Genomic DNA, 20210 nt, shown 5'->3' on the forward strand with positions numbered 1-20210 from the left:
ACTACCTAGAGCAATCTATACTTTTAATGCCGTACCGATCAAAACTCCACCATTATATCAATTTATTCTAAAGGGCAAGTATACAACTGAGCTACCAGCCCATTTAATCATTTGGAAATGGAAGATAGTCTTTACATAGACAAATTTTCAAATCAAAATAATGGTTATCAAACGTGGTACCATAAGAAGAATCTCAGGAAACATGAGTAAAAGATAGGATAGGAAATGTCAAAACAAATAATCAATTGAAACAAAAAGGAACTTCTCTTATTAATTTGTTCCATCACATTGATTGAGTTGCAAATGTTGAACCAAGCTTTACTACAAAGTTGTGATCACCAAGACAGCATGGTACTGGCATAAAAACAGACACATAGACCTGTGGAACAGATTAGAGAGCCCAATATGGACCCTCAACTCTATGGTCAAATAATCTTCAACAAAACAGGAAAAAATATACAGTGGAAAAAAGACAGTCTCTTCAATAAATGGTGCTGGCAAAACTGGGCAGCTATATGTAGAAGAATGAAACTCGACCATTCTCTTACACCGTACACAAAGATAAACTCAAAATGGATAAAAGACCTCAACGTGAGACAGGAATCCATCAGAATCCTAGAGGAGAACATAGGCAGTATTCTCTTCGATATCAACCACAGCAACTTCTTTCAAGATACGTCTCCAAAGCCAAAGGAAACAAAAGTGAAGATGAACTTTTGAGACTTCATCAAAATCAAAAGCTTCTGCACAGCCAAGGAAACAGTAAAAAAATAAATTAATTAATTAATTAATTAATTAATTAATTAATTAACAAAGAGGCAACCCACGGAATGGGAGAAGATATTTGCAAATCACAGTACAGACAAAAGGTTGATATTCAGGATCTATAATGAACTCCTCAAACTCAACACACACAAAACAGACCATCATATCAAAAAAATGGGCAGAAGATATGGACAGACACTTCTCCAGTCAAGACATACAAATGGCTATCAGACACATGAAAAACTGTTCATCATCACTAGCCATCAGGGATATTCAAATTAAAACCACATTGAGATATCACCTTACACCAGTTAGAATGGCCAAAATTAACAAGACAGGAAACAACATGTGTTTGAGGGGATGTGGAGAAAGGGGAACCCTCTTCCACTATTGGTGGGAATGCAAGTTGGTGTAGCCTCTTTGGAGAACAGTATGGAGATTCCTCAAGAAATTAAAAATAGAACTTCCCTACGACCCTGCCATTGCACTCCTGGGTATTTACCCCAAAGATACAGATGTCGTGAAAAGAAGGGCCATCTGTACCCCAATGTTTATAGCAGCAATGGCCACGGTCGCCAAACTGTGGAAAGAACCAAGATGCCCTTCAACAGATGAATGGGTAAGGAAGATGTGGTCCATATACACTATGGAATATTATGCCTCCATTAGAAAGGACAAATACCCAACTTTTGTAGCAACATGGATGGGACTGGAAGAGATTATGCTGAGTGAAATATGTCAAGCAGAGAGTGTCAATTATTATATGGTTTCACTCATTTGTGGAGCATAACAAATAGCATGGAGGACATGGGGAGTTAGAGAGAAGGGGGTTGGGGTAAATTGGAAGGGGAGGTGAATCATGAGAGACTCTGGACTCTGAAAAACAATCTGTGGGGTTTGAAGAGGTGGGTGGTGGGAGGTCAGGGTACCAGTTGGTGGGTATTATAGAGGGCACGGATTGCATGGAGCACTGGGTGTGGTGAAAAAATAATGATATTGTTATGCTGGAAATTAATAAATGAAAAAATAATAATAATTTTAAAAAGAAACAAAAGGAACTTAAGATAATATAAGAAAAAAAGTCACATGATATGACATTGTAATAGAAAGAGCTTAGAAAGAAAAGCAAGTAAAATATTATATGGCAAAAGTATAAGTATAAACATTTTATTTCTTTCAAAAGTGATTTACTTAACAATTTAACAATAGCTTAATATATGCTCCCAATTGATCTTGACTCAAGGGAAACACTGCCAAATGTGACAATCCTTATCCTCCTGGAGATTAAAATCTATTGTAGGAGGCAATTAATCAGAATAACACAATAGCATTTTCTCTACTCAGATCATGCTCCAAACTCTGTTAGCATTTATCTCCTCTGCTGACTGAAGACAGGATGGAGATGAAAGAAATCAGTCCAGAATGAAGGAGAAACTCAAGAGTTAAGTAGGCCAATGAAGAAGTTAACAAAACCTAGAGATAATTGGTAAAGAAACTTAAGTAAAACTCATCAGTAAATTCATGTTGGGAACAAGAAAGAAATACTTCTGCAGCTTTCATTTTCAGGCTTCTTGAAAGCTGTCATCAGTATTATTTTAGGTTTTTTTAAAGGAAAAACATTGGTAACCAAGGTCATGACCTTTAGAGGGCAGTAGTTCACTAGTATCCATTGGAGATGAGACTGGTTTGCAGAGCTGTGATTGAAATAAAATGTGTTGTGATTTTTACCTGGGTCATTCAAAAAGTGACTTTTTTTCCCAGACACACCTGGGTTAAGTGTTTTTTTTCTGGTGCCTACTCTTTCATTACAGTGATGCCTCAGGGAATCTATGAAGAAAAGAAATTTAATCTGGCTAAGAGTTAGGGTGCTGCCAGAAAAACTTAAAATTCTTAGCACATTTTTTTCCCCTAAGAAGGAAACAATAGACTTAAGTGTGTTTTAAAAAATGTGCTCACTTCTATCAGGATTTTAAAACAAACTGAGAGGAAAGATTACAGTCTGCATACTCTCCCTGCTGGATTTATAGAGGAAATTTTTCCTTCATTTTATGCTCAGTCACTTTTTCTAAACTTGATTCAGTTCAAGTTCCCCTCTGAATGGTTGCACAACTGAGATGAGAAGTGTTGTACTCACCGTGTCCTCAACATCAGGACCTCCACAGAAATCTCACTTACCTTCATGGATTTAGCTGAAAATAATTCCACAAAGTTGTACTGACGAAGAGTCTTTGGCTCTGAACTAGCAAGAAAACATTCCCAAATTCATTCTTTCTTCCTTCCTTCCTTCCTTCCTTTCTTTCTTTCTTTCTTTCTTTCTTTCTTTTTTTTTTTTTTTCAAGCTATGGAAATAAATAACCTGAGTCCTCAAGAGGTATCCAATATCTTTTATTTGTTCTGAGCACAGAATAACAGCTTAAAGTCAAGGTGGGTTCCTCTTCTCACTTGAGTATATGGCATATCATACTTTAGAGGAAAGATCTAAACAAAGTTGTCACATATACTGTGAAATTATACAAATAATTAAAACTTTTCTACAGTACCTTTTTGGTAAAGTAGCAGAGACTAACAAGAAAATCTACTTGGAAGATTCTGGAGTTGGGATGCCTGGGTGGCTCAGTCAGTTGAGAGTCTGCCTTTGGTTCAGAAGATCATGATCCCAGGGTCCCAGGATCTAGTCCCATATGGGGCTCTCAGCTTGGTAGGGAACCTGTTTTTCCTTCTGCCTGCTGCTCCCCCTCTTGTGTGTGCTCTCTCTCTCTCTCTGACAAATAAATGAATAACATTTTTTTTAAAAAGCATATATCAATAAGGCATACTTAAAAAAAAAGATTCTGGAGTCATTTGGCTACTGACAATGTTACTTGCTTAAAAAAGGAAAGGAATAAGGTTACAGGGGTGGGGTTTATAAGTTGTTCCTGCTCAAAACCAAACTTGTATTAGGAAAATGTAGGGAAGTGACAATGAGATACAACTTTGTATCTATTTTGTATCCATTAAGATTGCTATTAATTGCTATTAATAATGATAATAAAAGCAGAAAATAACAATGGCTGTGAGGATATGGATGAATTAGAATCCTATACATTGCTGGTGGATATGTAAAATGGTTCAGCTACTATGGGAAATAGTATGGCAGTTCCTCAAAATATAAATATAGACCTGCTATATATTCTAGGAATTCCACATACCCCAAAATACTGAAAGCAATGAATTAAACAAATGTTTGTACACCCATGTTCATAGCAGCAAGCAGCATCACTCAACAATTATCAAAATAAACCAAATGTTCATTAGCAGATGAAAGAATCTGATGAAATGCATGGTATATGCATACAATATTATTTATTATTACATATATTATTCAGCCTTAAAAGGAAGAGAATTTTGACACATACTACAACATGAATGAGTCTTGAAAATATGCTAAGTGATATAAACCGGACATAGAAGGACAATTTAATGATTCCATTTATATGAGGTACCTAGAGTAGTCAGACTTATAGGGACTGGAGATAAGGGAGTTGTTTAATGAGCAGGGTTCCAGTTTAGGGAGATGAAAAGTTCTGGAGGTGCATAGTGATGACTGAAATATAATGTGAATATAGTTAATGACACTGGTTTTACACCCCAAAACGGTTAAATGGTGCATTTTGTTTTTATGCTATACATTTTGCCACAAAAAATTTTGGTAGCTTATAAATCACAAAGGCAGCCTCCACTGTATTTTTTTTTTTTAATGTCACCCATAGGAGTCTTCAGTTATGATGCTGGCACATGCATTGTCTTCCATCAAGGGGCAAAACTGTGCAAGAGCCTGATGTGGAGCACTCATGAAAAATGAGTCCATGGTAGTTATTTAAAATTATTCATGGTGTACCTAAGCAAGAGTTTCTCTGAGCTCTGTTCATAAGAGTTCAGTTGCTACTTGGGAGTATATCTTCAAATTTACTAAATAATAACAATTTCCCAAGACACTGTATGTGTTTGATTATTTACAAGCAATAATGAGAGTTATTTTACCTCCTGATCAATAATATTATTGTGTATTATAGGGTTCAAATTTGCATTTTTTCCTGATTATTAGTAGATTCATTACATATATATGACAAACATGCATATACTACATATATGAATATGTATGCACCATAAATATATGTATGATTGGTAATGATAAGTAATTATATAATGATTAGTGAGTTGAGCACCTTTTATGTACATGCTAGAAATTTGTATGTCTTCCTTGAAAAAAATATCTATTCAGGTCCTCTGTCAATTTTTAAATCAGATTTTTTTAATATTGTGTTATAGTAGTTACTTATATATTTGCATATTAACCCCTTATCCAATAAAGACTTGCAGATATTTTCTCTTATTCCATTGGCTGTCTTTTTATTTTGTTGATTGCTTCTTTTGCTGTGAAAAAACTTCTTTGATGTATTCCACTTTTTTTTTTTTTTTGCTTTTGTTTCTTATACTTCTGCTCTCATATCCAAAAAGATATTGCCGAAATTAAGGTCAAAAGATTTTCTCCTATGTTTTCCTCTAGGATTTTTACAGTTTTGGGTCTTATCATTATGTCTTTAAACTGTCTTGACTTAATTTTTAAGTGGCATTAGATAGGGGTTGTTTCATTCTTCTGCATGTGAATATCTACTTTTTCCACAACCACTTATTGAAGAAGCTGCAGTTTTTCCATTGAGTATTCTTGAGTACCTTGTCAAATATTAGTTGAATATATATGTGAAAATTTATTTCTGGGATTTCAATTTTGCTCCTTTGGACTACATTCCTGTTTTCATGCCAAAACAATACTGTTTTAATTCCTGTAACTTTGTAATAGAGTTTGAAATTAGGAAATGTGATGCCCATACTGATATTCCTGATTTTTGCAGAGCTAAGATAGAAATGTAGCTGGGGAACCTTAAGCTTGCCATGTTCCATGAACACAGCTGGATAACAATCAAGTCATTCTGAATACTCAAGAAATTGAATTGAAGTCTGATAGAACAAATTATACAACTAGAGGGACAGAAGAGGCCACTTACAGGAAAGTAGGAAATGTGGAGACATGGTTTTGGGGAGAAATAGATCATGGGTACTGCAGTGGTGGTTTGAAAGTCTACTATTTCCCTTTCTTGACTGATAAATCTGGCTAGGACCTCCAGTACTAAATTGAAAAGAAGTAGGGGAGATTAGGTGTTTTTTTTTCCTCTACCTGATTTTAGAAGAAAAGTTTTCCATCTTTCATTATTAGTATAATGTCAACTGTGGGTATGTCATATATATTCTTAATTATGTTGAAGTAAGTTCTCCCCTATTGAATTTTTTTGAAAGTTTTTATCATGATACAGCATAAATTAATGATTTAAAAATAAAAAAAAAAAGTGGAGCACGTCAATGGAAGTAAGAACTTGTTCTTTGTAAGAATTAACAAAATTGATAAACCCTTGGTGAGACTTACCAAAAAAAAAAAAAAAAAAAAGGAAGAAGAAGAAGAAGAGAGAGAGAGAAAGGACTCAAACAGTATGAGCAATTATATGCCAACAAATTAGGCAATCTAGAAGAAATGGAAGCATTCCTAGAAATACATAAACTGAAACAAGAAGAAATAGAAAATCTGAACAGACCCATGTCTACAAAGAAATTGAATCAGTAACCAAAATATCTCACCAAAAAAAAAGTCCAGAGCTGGATGGCTTTCCAGGGGAATTCTACCAAATATTTAAAGAAAGTTGATATCTACTTTTCTCAAACTATTTAAAAAAATAGAGATGGAAGGAAAACTTCCAAACTCATTCTATGATGTCAGCATTACCTTGATCCCAAAACCAGACAAAGACCCCACTATAAAGGAGAGTTAGAGACTAACAACCCTGATGCACATGGATGCAAAAATCCTCACCAAGATACCAACTAATAGTATCCAACAGTAAATTAAAAAAATTATTCATCATGGCCAAATGGGATTTATCATGGGGCCTCAAGGGTGGTTCAAAATATGCAAATCAATCAAGATGACAAACAATGTTAATTAAAGAAAGGATATGAACGAAATGATCCTGGGGGCCCTGGGAGGCTCAGTCTGTTAAGCATCTGCCTTCAGCTCAGGCCATGAGCCCCACGTTGGGCTCCTTTCTCAGCAGGAGCCTGCTTCTCCCTCTCTTTCCTGCTCATGATCTCTTCTTGCTATCTCTGTCTCTCTCTCTCAAATAAATAAATATTTTTTAAAAAAGAAATAAAATGACCCTCACAGTAGATTCAGAGAAGGAATTTGACAAAATACAGCATCCTTTCTTGATAAAAACTCTCAAGAAAGTAAGGATAGAGGGAACATACCTCAACATTATAAAGACCATATATGAAAGACCCACAGTTAATATCATCCTTAGTGGGGGAAATCTGAGAACTTTTTCCCTATGATCAGGAACACAACAGGGACATCCTCTTTCACCACTATTGTTTCAACATGGTATTGGAAGTCCTAGACTCAACAATCAGGTAACAAAAAGAAATAAAATGCACCCGGATCAGCAAGTAAGAAGTCAAATTTTCACTTTGCCAACAACATGATCTTGTATGTAGAAAACCCAAAAGACTCCACCAAAAAGTTGCTAGAACTGATACAGGAATTCAGGAAAGTTACAGGATATAATAATAATTCACAGAAGTCTGTTGCATTTCTACATACCAAAAGTGAAGCAAGAAAAAGAAATCAAGGAATTGATCCCATTTACAATGTACCAAAAATACATAACATAAAAAACATAACCTAGGAATAAAGCTAACCAAAGTGGTAAAAGATCTATATTCTGAAAACTATATAACACTGATGAAAAGAAATTGAGGAAGATACAAAGAAATGGAAAAATATTACATGCTTATGTATTGGAAGAACAAATATTGTTAAAATGTGTATACTACCCAAAGCACTCTACACATACAATGCATTCTCTAACAAAATAGCACCAGTGTTTTTCACAGAGCTGGAACAAACAATTTAAAAATTTGTATAGAACCAGAAATGTCCCTGAATAACCAAAGTAATGTTGACAAAGAAAACCAAAGCTGGAGTCATCAATCTGTATTACCAAGCCATAATCGTCAAGGCAGTGTGGTACTGACACAAAAAAAGAGACATAGATGAATGGAATAGGATAGGGAACCTGGAGGGAGGCAAACCATGAAAGACTCTTAACTACAGGGAACAAACTGAAATTTATAAAATTACAATTATAATAATTATAATATATAATATAATTATATTAATTATTATAAATAATTTTATGAATAATTATTAATAAATTTTGTATTTGTATTCATCAGGGGTTTAGGTCTGTAGTTTTCTTGTGGTTTCATCTGGTTTTGGTATAGGTCAATGCTGACCTCATAAAATAAGTTTGGGAGTGCTTATTCCTCTCTAATTTTTTGCATGAGTTTGAAAAGGATTGACATTAATTTTTATGTTTAATATAATTCACAAGTAAAACCATGCAGTATTGGACTTGTCTTTGTGACAATGTTGTTGTTTTGTTACCTTATATGTGATCTTTCCTGAAGAATATTCCATGTGCACTTGAGAAAAATGTGTATTCTGCTTTGAATGGAGTGTCCTGTTGGGTCCATTTGATCTAGGGTACACTGTAAGTCCATGTCTCTTTATTAATTTTGTGTCTCAATGACCTATCCATTATTGAATACAGGATATTGAAGTCTCATTATTATTTTATTTTTGTTCATTTCTCCCTTCAAATTTGTTAGTATTTGCTTCAAATATTTGGATGCTCTGATGTTGGGTACATATGTATTTTCAAGTATTATATCTTTTTGGTTAATTGACCTCTTTATCATTATATAATGACAACCTTTATCTCTATAATAGTTTTTTTTTTCAGTTACATTTGTTTTGCCTTTGCATAGAGTATATTTTAGCATTCCTTCACTTTATGCCTTTGTTTATACTTTAAGATGAAGTGCATCTCCTGTAGGCAGCATATATTTGGTTATTGTTATTTTACTTATTTTAGCTACAGTATGATATTTGACTAGACAATTTATTCCATTATTTACATAATTTTATTAATGGGAAGGACCTACTGATGTAATTTTATTTTTGTCTAGCTGTTTTGTATTTTCCTTGTTCCCCTGTTTTTCTCTCTGCTGTCTTGCTTTATGAATTTATAATGTTCTATACTGGTATGCTTTGATACTCTTTTCTTTATCTTTTGTTTATATACTGTTGATTTTGCTTTGTTGTTATCATGAGGCCTACACACAATATCCTATTGATATGTCAGTCTATTTTAAGTTGATAGCAACTTAACTTCACTGGCACACCTTTATTCCTCCCCCTCCACATTCTGTTTTTTTATAGCAAAATTTACCTCTTTTTATCTTGTGTATACATAAATTATTGCAGTTATAGGACTTTTAACATTTCATCCTTTAACCTTTGTGCTAGGATTAAGGGATTAACATACCACAGTACTTCAGTATTATAATATTCTGAATTTGACTCTACTGACTTGTACCAGTATGTTTTATATTTTCATGTGTTTTCATGTTACTAATTAGCAACCTTTTATTTCAGCTTAAAATACTCATTAATATTTTTTATAAAGCTAAATGATAACAAACTCCCTCAGATTTTGTCTGTTTAGGAAAATGTTTAGTTTGCCTTGATTTCTGACAAACGGCTTTGCTAGGTAAAGTATTCTTGATTGGTAGTTCATGAGCAGTGGAGGAAATAGACACCTCTTTCAGTCTTTACAGGCTGGATTTGGCAGGCAAGACCCTTTACCAATCAGCCTGGCTAAAGATTCTGGCTGGGCTGTCCAGTGGTGTCCACAGAAGGCATGTTGCTGTAATCTGTAGGTAGGAAGGACTGGTGCCTACATCTTTAGGTAGTTAGGCCTGATTGTCCATAGGGACCATACTGGGTCCATGGGGGATGAACCAGATGACAAGACCCATTGGAGTAAGACAGTCATCTACATCAGTAGGAGCTGGCCTGGTGCTAGGGTGGGCTGCGAGCCTGAGTCCATGGGAGCCCACTGGGAATCCAGTACTGGGGGGGCTTGTCTATCTGGGGCTGGGCCATTTTAATTCTTAGGCCAGTCCAGAAGCTGGAATAATAGGAGCCATTCTGGAGCTAGCTCTGTGATGGCCGGTATGGCATTTTTATCCAGTTGGGACTTTAGGTTTCTGGGAGCCACTCTGAGCTTAAAGCCAAAGGAGCTACATGGGGCCATGGGAGCTGGCCAGAGATGGGATGGCAGGGGGGCCTGGGTTTGTGATAACTTGTTGAGGCATGAGTGCCATAAGAGTTTTCTAAGGCTATGGGCATTGACCAGCCGTTCAAGTTTGGTTTTTTTGTTGTTTTTTTTTTTTTTGATTGTTTGTTTGTTTGTTTTTTAAAAGGAGGTCACCTGAAAGTTCATCCTCCCACTCCCCACATTTTCCTAGTCAGGACCTAGAAACCTCCTAGGAATCTTTTTTTTTTTTTTCAAAGATTTTATTTATTTATTTGACAGAGAGAAATTACAAGTACACTGAGAGGCAAGCAGAGAGAGAGAGAAGGAAGCAGGCTCCCTGCTGAGCAGAGAGCCGGATGCGGGACTCGATACCAGGACCCTGAGATCATGACCTGAGCCGAAGGCAGCGGCTTAACCCACTGAGCCACCCAGGCGCCCCCAGCCTGTTCAAGTTTTATGCCAATTTTCTATTGAGCTATTTTTATTTTTGTTTGTAGTTCTTTAAAAATACTGGAATCTTCAGACCACAATGCTCTAAAGCTAGAACTCAACCACAAAAGGAAGTTTGGAAAGAACCCAAATACATGGAGACTAAACAGCATCCTTCTAAAGAATGAATGGGTCAATCAGGAAATTAAAGAAGAATTGAAAAAAATCATGGAAACAAATGATAATGAAAATACAATGGTTCAAAATCTGTGGGACACAACAAAGGCAGTCCTGAGAGGAAAATATATAGCAGTACAAGCCTTTCTCAAGAAAGAAGAAAGGTCTCAGGTACACAACCTAACCCTACACCTAGAGGAGCTTGAGAAAGAACAAGAAAGAAACCCTAAGCCCAGGAGAAGAGAAATCATAAAGATCAGAGCAGAAATCAATGAAATAGAAACCAAAAAGACAATAGAACAAATCAACGAAACTAGGAGCTGGTTCTTTGAAAGAATTCATAAAATTGATAAACCCCTGGCCTGACTTATCAAAAAGAAAAGAGAAAGGACCCAAATAAATAAAATCATGAATGAAAGAGGACAGATCACAACTAACACCAAAGAAATACAAACTATTATAAGAACATACTATGAGCAACTCTACGCCAACAAATTGGACAATCTGGAAGAAATGGATGCATTCCTAGAAACATATAAACTACCACAACTGAACCAGGAAGAAATAGAAAGCCTGAACAGACCCATAACCAGTAAGGAGATTGAAACAGTCATTAAAAATCTCCAAACAAACAAAAGCCCAGGGCCAGACGGCTTCCCGGGGGAATTCTACCAAACATTTAAAGAGGAACTAATTCCTATTCTCCTGAAAATGTTCCAAAAAATAGAAATGGAAGGAAAACTTCCAAACTCATTTTATGAGGCCAGCATCACCTTGATCCCAAAACCAGACAAGGATCCCACCAAAAAAGAGAGCTATAGACCAATATCCTTGATGAAAATACTCAACAAAATACTAGCCAATAGGATTCAACAGTACATTAAAAGGATTATTCACCACGACCAAGTGGGATTTATTCCAGGGCTGCAAGGTTGGTTCAACATCCGCAAATCAGTCAATGTGATACAACACATCAATAAAAGAAAGAACAAGAACCATATGATACTCTCAATAGATGCTGAAAAAGCATTTGACAAAGTACAGCATCCCTTCCTGATCAAAACTCTTCAAAGTGTAGGGATAGAGGGCACATACCTCAACATCATTAAAGCCATCTATGAAAAACCCACCGCAAATATCATTCTCAATGGAGAAAAACTGAAAGCTTTTCCGCTAAGGTCAGGAACACGGCAGGGATGTCCATTATCACCACTGCTATTCAACATAGTACTAGAGGTCCTAGCCTCAGCAATCAGACAACAAAAGGAAATTAAAGGCATCCAAATTGGCAAAGAAGAAGTCAAATTATCACTCTTCACAGATGATATGATACTATATGTGGAAAACCCATAAGACTCCACTCCAAAACTGCTAGAACTTATACAGGAATTCAGTAAAGTGTCAGGATATAAAATCAATGCACAGAAATCAGTTGCATTTCTCTACACCAACAGCAAGACAGAAGAAAGAGAAATTAAGGAGTCAATCCCATTTACAACTGCATCCAAAACCATAAGATACCTAGGAATAAACCTAACCAAAGAGACACAGAATCTATACTCAGAAAACTATAAAGTACTCATGAAAGAAATTGAGGAAGACACAAAGAAATGGACAAATGCTCCATGCTCCTGGATTGGAAGAATAAATATTGTGAAAATGTCTATGCTACCTAAAGCAATCTACACATTTAATGCAATTCCTATCAAAGTACCATCCATCTTTTTCAAAGAAATGGAACAAATAATGCTAAAATTTATATGGAACCATAAAAGACCTCGAATAGCCAAGGGATATTGAAAAAGAAAGCCAACGTTGGTGGCATCACAATTCCGGACTTCAAGCTCTATTACAAAGCTGTCATCATCAAGACAGCATGGTTCTGGCACAAAAACAGACACATAGATCAATGGAACAGAATAGAGAGCCCAGAAATAGACCCTCAACTCTATGGTCAACTAATCTTCGACAAAGCAGGAAAGAATGTCCAATGGAAAAAAGACAGCCTCTTCAATAAATGGTGCTGGGAAAATTGGACAGCCACATGCAGAAAAATGAAACTGGACCATTTCCTTACACCACACACGAAAATAGACTCAAAATGGATGAAGGACCTCAATGTGCGAAAGGAATCCATCAAAATCCTTGAGGAGAACACAGGCAGCAACCTCTTCGACCTCAGCTGCAGCAAAATCTTCCTAGGAACAATGCAAAAGGCAAGGGAAGCAAGGGGAAAAATGAACTATTGGGATTTCATCAAGATCAAAAGCTTTTGCACAGCAAAGGAAACAGTTAACAAAATCAAAAGACAACTGACAGAATGGGAGAAGATACTTGCAAACGACATATCAGATAAAGGTCTAGTGTCCAGAAACTATAAAGAACTTAGCAAACTCAACACCCAAAGAACACATAATCCAATCAAGAAATGGGCAGAGGACATGAACAGACATTTCTGCCAAGAAGACATCCAGATGGCCAACAGACACATGAAAAAGTGCTCCATATCACTCGGCATCAGGGAAATACAAATCAAAACCACAATGAGATATCACCTCACACCAGTCAGAATGGCTAAAATCAAGAAGTCAGGAAATGACAGATGCTGGCGAGGATGCGGACAAAGGGGAACCCTCCTCCACTGTTGGTGGGAATGCAAGCTGGTGCAGCCACTCTGGAAAACAGCATGGAGGTTCCTCAAAATGTTGAAAATAGAACTGCCCTATGACCCAGCAATTGCACTATTGGGTATTTACCCTAAAGAACCAAACGTAGTGATCCAAAGGGGCACATGCACCCGAATGTTTATAGCAGCAATGTCCACAGTAGCCAAACTATGGAAAGAACCTAGATGTCCATCAACAGATGAATGGATCAAGAAGATGTGGTATATATACACAATGGAATACTATGCAGCCATCAAAAGAAATGAAATCTTGCCATTTGCGACAACATGGATGGAACTAGAGCATATCATGCTTAGTGAAGTAAGTCAAGCAGAGGAAGACAACTATCATATGATCTCCCTGATATGAGGAAGTGGTGATGCAACATGGGGGCTTAAGTGGGTAGGAGAAGAATCAATGAAACAAGATGGGATTGGGAGGGAGACAAACCATAAGTGACTCTTAATCTCACAAAACAAACTGAGGGTTGCTGGGGGGAGGGGGTTTGGGAGAAGGGGGTGGGATTATGGACATTGGGGAGGGTATGTGCTTTGGTGAGTGCTGTGAAGTGTGTAAACCTGGTGATTCACAGACCTGTACCCCGGGGGATAAAAATATATGTTTATAAAAAATAAAAAATTAATTAAAATTAAAAAAAATTAAAAAGATGAAAATACTGGAATCTATCATCAGTTTTATATAAAATGACTATCTTCTCCTAGTTGGTAGTTTGCCTTTTCACTTTCTTAATCATGACTTTTGATTAATAGAAGATTCTAATTTTGAAGGTATAAATCTATTGGTCTTCATAAATAGTACTTTCTGTGTAGTTGCAAGAAACAGTGATATTTTCTTTGTATATGGTAAAAGTTTTATGTTTTGCTTTTCATCTTTAAGTATTTAAATAGTTCTGGAATTGCTTTTTGTGGCTCATTGAGATTGTGATTAAATTGTATTTTTTAAAGTGTCAAATTTTCTCACTATAGTACAATTTTGACTTCATCTTATATTCTATTATCTGTCTTTGGGATTTTCTCTTTACTTCAAAATAGTAGAATGTTCAAAGTTCTAGGCACAGTTCGAGGCACATGTAATTCAACAATAAACAATATGGAATAAGATTTTCTATTCACATTTATTTTATAGTTTTGTAGGGTAAAACCAGATAGTAAATAATGGACATAGTAAATAAATAAATTGTTTAAATACAATAAGGTGACAAGTTCTAGGCAAATAAAGAAAAAGAAGTCCTTGAGTGGAAGAGAATCAGGTTAAAATTTAAATTGGAATGATCAGAGCAAGCATACTGAAAAAGTAACACTAAAGATCAAGAATTAAAAGTCAGCAGTGTGGCTATCCAGGTAAAGAGTAACTGGCCAACGCAAAAGCTGGGAGGCAGATCTATACCTTATAGATCAAAGAAAAGGCAAGGAAGTCAATGAAATCATATCAAAGTGAATAAGAGTTTAATAGAGTTAACGAAGGACAGATTATGTGCCTTTATAAGGTCTTTAGGAAATCAATGCATGTTTTTGAGCAAACATTTACATTTCATAGGATCCTTCCAGCTGTTAATTTGAGAATAGACTGGGGTTACAGTATGAAGCAAAGTGGGGAGAAAAAAACATAAAGAAAAGAATGGAGGTCAATTAGGAAGATACTACGCTAGAATGTGTTAGATACTATTTATATTTTGGACCAGATAATTCCAATAAAGATAGAAAAGTCAAGTCAAATATTGCATAAATTAAAAGTAGAGACAACAGACTATATGACTAGATTATTACATTACATGAAAAAATTTAAGATTAAGGCAGATTTAGTTTTGGGGGAAAAAATTAGAAGTTCAATTATGATTATATTGAATTTGTGAAGTTCACTGAGCTTCCAAATAGAAATATTAAAAAAAAAAATGCAAGTTTGTAGCTGCAAATAAATGTCTAAATTTTATACATAAAGTCATTATTCTACTTAATTTATTGTTCCCAGAAATATATCTTCACTTTCTTAAGTACCTAGCTATATAAGTACAGAAAACTATATATGTAAAAAGCCAGTTCTCACATGTCATTTTTCTTCTCCAAGAATGTCTTAATTCTTGGTCCTTTACAGTTTCATGAAAATTTTAGAATAAATCAAACTCTATTAAAAAACAAAAGTAAAAATAAGCAAAAACTACTAACATAATGTAATTTCTTTGTATAATTCACTTTGGGGAAAATCAACAACTCAATAGCAATGAGACTTCTTATATGTGAATATAGTTTGTATGGCAACTTATTTGGGTCTTAATATCTCTTAATAAAGTTTTACTTTTTTTTTTCCTCTAGAGCTCTTGTACATAACTTATTACTTTATAATTGTTGCTGTTATTTTAAAAGTTGTATAGTTTCTGTCCCTTTAGTGTTTACAATGGATTTGTGTTTATTAATTTCTTTTCTAGCAAGCTTATTAAAATGAACAATTTCTAATTCCAGATTTAAGGTTTAAGTAATTCCAATATCTAATTCTAATTTACTAACACTAATAATTCCTTTCGGATTCTCTTACTCATTGCTCTAGTTATTGCACTAAATAAGATCTGCAGTAAAATCTTGAACTGAAATGGTGGTATCAGACATTTTGGCCTTATTTTCAACCCCCAAAATGAACACCATCAGTGTTTTACCCATAGATAGAAAGTTAGTTGTAAGGTTTCTATAAATATAATTTACTGAAAAAGAAAGTTCCTTTTCAATTGTTTGCTGTGAGGTTTTTATTTTTGTTTTTACCATGGATGAGTTTTAAATTTTATCATAACCTTTTTCTGTATATATTAAAATAATTGATTTCACTTGGAACCCTTAATATGATAAATATATCTATTGATATTCTAATAGGAAAAAATTTGTTCCTAGAATAAAACTGACTTAATTGTGGTACATTTTTCTCTTTTCAAAAAGAAAAATATGCTAAGTTTGACTTACTATTCTTACATTTAACCTTTTTTTTGCACTTATTCTCATGAATGACATGGAATTGTAATTTCTTTCCCTTATACTCTCATTGCATTTTAGTTTCTAGGGTTATGCTAGCCTCAGAATATAACCACAGATTGTCTCATATTTATATATTTTAAATTTTCTTTCAAAGACTGTGTTCTATTGAATTCATTTCTGCTTTCATTGTTTTCAAACACTCTCTGACCAAATCATCTGGGCCTAGAGTTTACTAAGTGAAAGTTTCTGAGTAATGAGTCAAACTTCTTAAGTTATTTTGGACAAAAAAGTTTTTCTATCTTTTCAGGAGTCAATCTTGCTACATTATGTGCTATTGTTGTTGTTTTTCTTCAAGAAAAATTTCTGCTTCAACTAAATTGTGTAATAGTGGAAAAAAGCTTACTTATTATACTTCCAGTATCCATTCAGTGTGTCCAAGAACCGTTCTGTATTCCTTAACAAATCACCTATACAATAGGTGTTTTTACCCGCACCTTTATTTACTTTGAAAAATACTGTCAGAGATATTTCATTTTTATTAGTATTTCAAATAAAACTTTTCACTTTGTTAATTTCCCTATTAATTCTTCCTCTTCCAGTTTATTGATTTCTAGTTTATTGATTTCTGTCCTTAACCTTTAACTTTTCCTTTCTTTTACTTTATTTTCTTCTTTCTAGTTATTAATTTTCTGAAATATATTTCTTTAACTTTCCATTACATTTCTTTTTAATATACTTATTACTAAATCATAATTTTTCATTAAACAACAGTTTGGCTGCATTCTACAATACTTCAGATGTACACTTTATTGTTCACTTCAAAATATTGTCATTTTTAGTTTTTCTAGATCAGTGAATTTTTGAAACTATATTTCTTAATCTTCAATATTATAGAAAGCTTTATACTTTTCATAATTGATTTTAATATTAACTAAATTGTTCATTTAGAATACAGAATATATCCCATGTTATTTTAATTCAAAATTTGTTGAGAGTTGGTTTATGGTCTAGGGAATGGTTAGATTTTTAAGTAGTGCAACATATATTTGAAATGAGTGTGTATTCTACATACAGTTCCTGGATGAAGAATTCTGTTCTGTAATGACTTTTAAGCAATGTTTGTTAATTATGTTCTCCAAATTTCTTTTACTAATGTTAGTTTGTTCATAAAACTACTCATGGAAATATGCTAAAATCTTTTAATTTGGTTGTTTTGTGTATTTTACCTTATTGACATAGGTCAATTTTTTATTTATATATTTTGAGACTCTGTTTTGAAGTACATCAAATTTTATCTTTAAAAGTGTCATGTTATTTTTAGCAATCCCTTTTTTTTATGTTTTGTTTAAGGTCCATTTTGTCTGCTATTAATAAAATTATATCAGCTTTTTTAATCTATATTATTATTATTATTTTAGGGCTACCATTTCCTTTATAATCCTTTTTCTTTAAACTTCAGTGTTTCCTTATGTTCTAAATAAGACAGAAAATGGAGCTTTTAAAACAAACAAAAACAAACAACAAAAACTCCTAGCTAATAATACTTGTCCTTTAACCAAAGAATTGGTTCTATTCACATTTTTTTATATTACTGATACAGTTGGTTTAATTCATCATTTGTGTGCTTTCTTCTATCATATTTGTTCAATTTTCCTTTTCTATTTTCTAATATTTTCTTTTGGAATTAAATGTTTTAAATTATTCCACTTTTTGAAAAATTAGTATTTATGTATGTCTCTGTTTTTTATAAAGATTACCAGAAAACTGTGACCTCTACTTATTAAAATTTATTTTTAATATTTTCACTATCTTCTAGAATATAGTAATTTTATTTGTTTTTAATTTTTTTAAGTTTTTTCTTTTTTTTTTTTTTTTATTTGACAGAGAGAGAGAGAGATCACAAGTAGGCAGAGAGGCAGGCAAAGAGAGAGGAGGAAGCAAGCTCCCCTCTGAGCAGAGAGCCCGATGCTGGGCTCGATCCCAGGACCCTGGGATCATGACCTGAGCCAAAGGCAGAAGCTTTAACCCACTGAGCCATCCAGGCGCCCCTGCAATATAGTAATGTTAGGCTTTAAGTATTTTAATTTCTTTCCAACTTTCTTTTATTTTTTCACTTTTTTCCATTTTATTTTATTTTATTTCTTTTCAGTGTTCCAAAATTCATTGTTTATGCACCACACCCAGTTTCATTTACTTTATTTCTGTGTTGTTTGTTCATTAATCTTACGAGTTTTTATTGTTTTTGATACAGCCCATACATGTTTAGATTTACTCACATATTTGCCAGTTCATTTCTCTCTAGTCCTTACAGTATCTGAGATTTTTCATCTTAGAGTTTTTCTCTTCAGCAAGCTGTACAGTCTTAAAAATTTCTTGAGAGTGGCTCAGTTATTGTTAGTAACTGTAGTTTCCATATGATGAGGGAGATTTTAGGTTCACTTTATCTCGAAGTATAATCTTTTAGTAATAAGCCAGCATATCACTAGGAGACTTTCTTTTTTTAATCCGGCCTTGGACAGACTCTCCCCTTCCACTTCTATCTTACCATTGAAGTAACACAAGTTTTTCTTAGTAAACAGATATTCTGAGGGATAGTCAGCTTCAGTATTCCCTGCTTTCCTCCCTGAAATCCTCCCTTTCTCTTAGATTTCAAAACCATGAGAAAAAAAGGATCATTAGCAGTGAAAGTGTTATATCTTAAAGATAATCCCTTCTAACAGCAACTTTGCTTGTGTCTCTCTTCTCTCAGGAGAATAACTATTTCTATCTTTATTTAAGAAATCCTCTTCTAAGACTCCAGTTATCACTTCTTCTTTCTTCTTTGCTCTATTAATTATGTCATGTTTTTCTTCCAAAGAAACTCCAGGGTTTCATTCCCCATAGTTTTCAAATAATTTAAAGTCTCCTCCATTATTAAAGTCCTACAAAACAATGAGTCAACAGAACAAAATAAAACAGAACAACTCAGTCACATTTGGACACCCTCCCTTTTCTTCTTTGTATAGTTGATAAAAAATTTCTACATTTTTGAGTTTTTATAATAGAGATAATATCAAAAAATAAAAGCTGAATGAATAATCCTGTTACATATGTGATTGCCTCCATTCACTAGTAAGAGTATGGTATGCGTTGACTTGTTCCTGAGTTTGTGACTAGACTGGTTCTTAGGAGAGTTGGATCTTTTTTTTTTTTTTTCCCCTTAAGATTTTATTTATTTCTTTGAGAGAGTGAGAGCCAGAAAGCAGGAACAGGGTGAGAGAGCAGGAGTAGGGTGAATGGCAGAGGGAAAAGCAGAGTCCCTGCTGAGTAGGGAGCACAATATGGTTCTCCTTTCAGGACTCCAGGATCATGACTTCATGACTGGAGCCAAGGCAGATGCTTAACCAATTGAGCCACCTAAGTGCCCCAGGAAGACTGGATTTAAATAAGAACTTGACCTGTAGTTCTTAGAATTGTTACTGGCACTGTCAGAATTCAATAATTACTTCATTAAAAAATTTAAAATATGTACATATTATGGCCACGCTCAATGAAAATTATTCAAAAGATCAATTTTTTACCATATATTTTACTATGTGGAAAACTTTCATTGATTCCTATTATATTATTAATAAATATATTTCTATATTATTCTAAAGAATTTTTTAAAATATATTTCACAATGCTTCTCATTTGTAACAAAAAGAAACTTGAATTTAATAGAAGAAAAATTACACTGTCTCATGTCCTGCCTCTGTAATTCAAATCAAATGTTACCATAGATAATGTTAATGATTAATGTTCTGGAAGAATTTTAACACATTTATTATCCTGACTTAATGAGAAAATGAACAAATCTTTGATCATATGTTCTATGTAAATAAGTATACAGGGGATGTGTGCCTTTTTAATTTTATAGCATAGTATTTAAAACTGTACACCTTACTTATTTAATGGGAGTACTC

This window comes from Mustela nivalis (assembly GCF_964662115.1).
Source record: "Mustela nivalis genome assembly, chromosome: 7".
In the NCBI taxonomy this organism is placed as follows: domain Eukaryota; kingdom Metazoa; phylum Chordata; class Mammalia; order Carnivora; family Mustelidae; genus Mustela; species Mustela nivalis.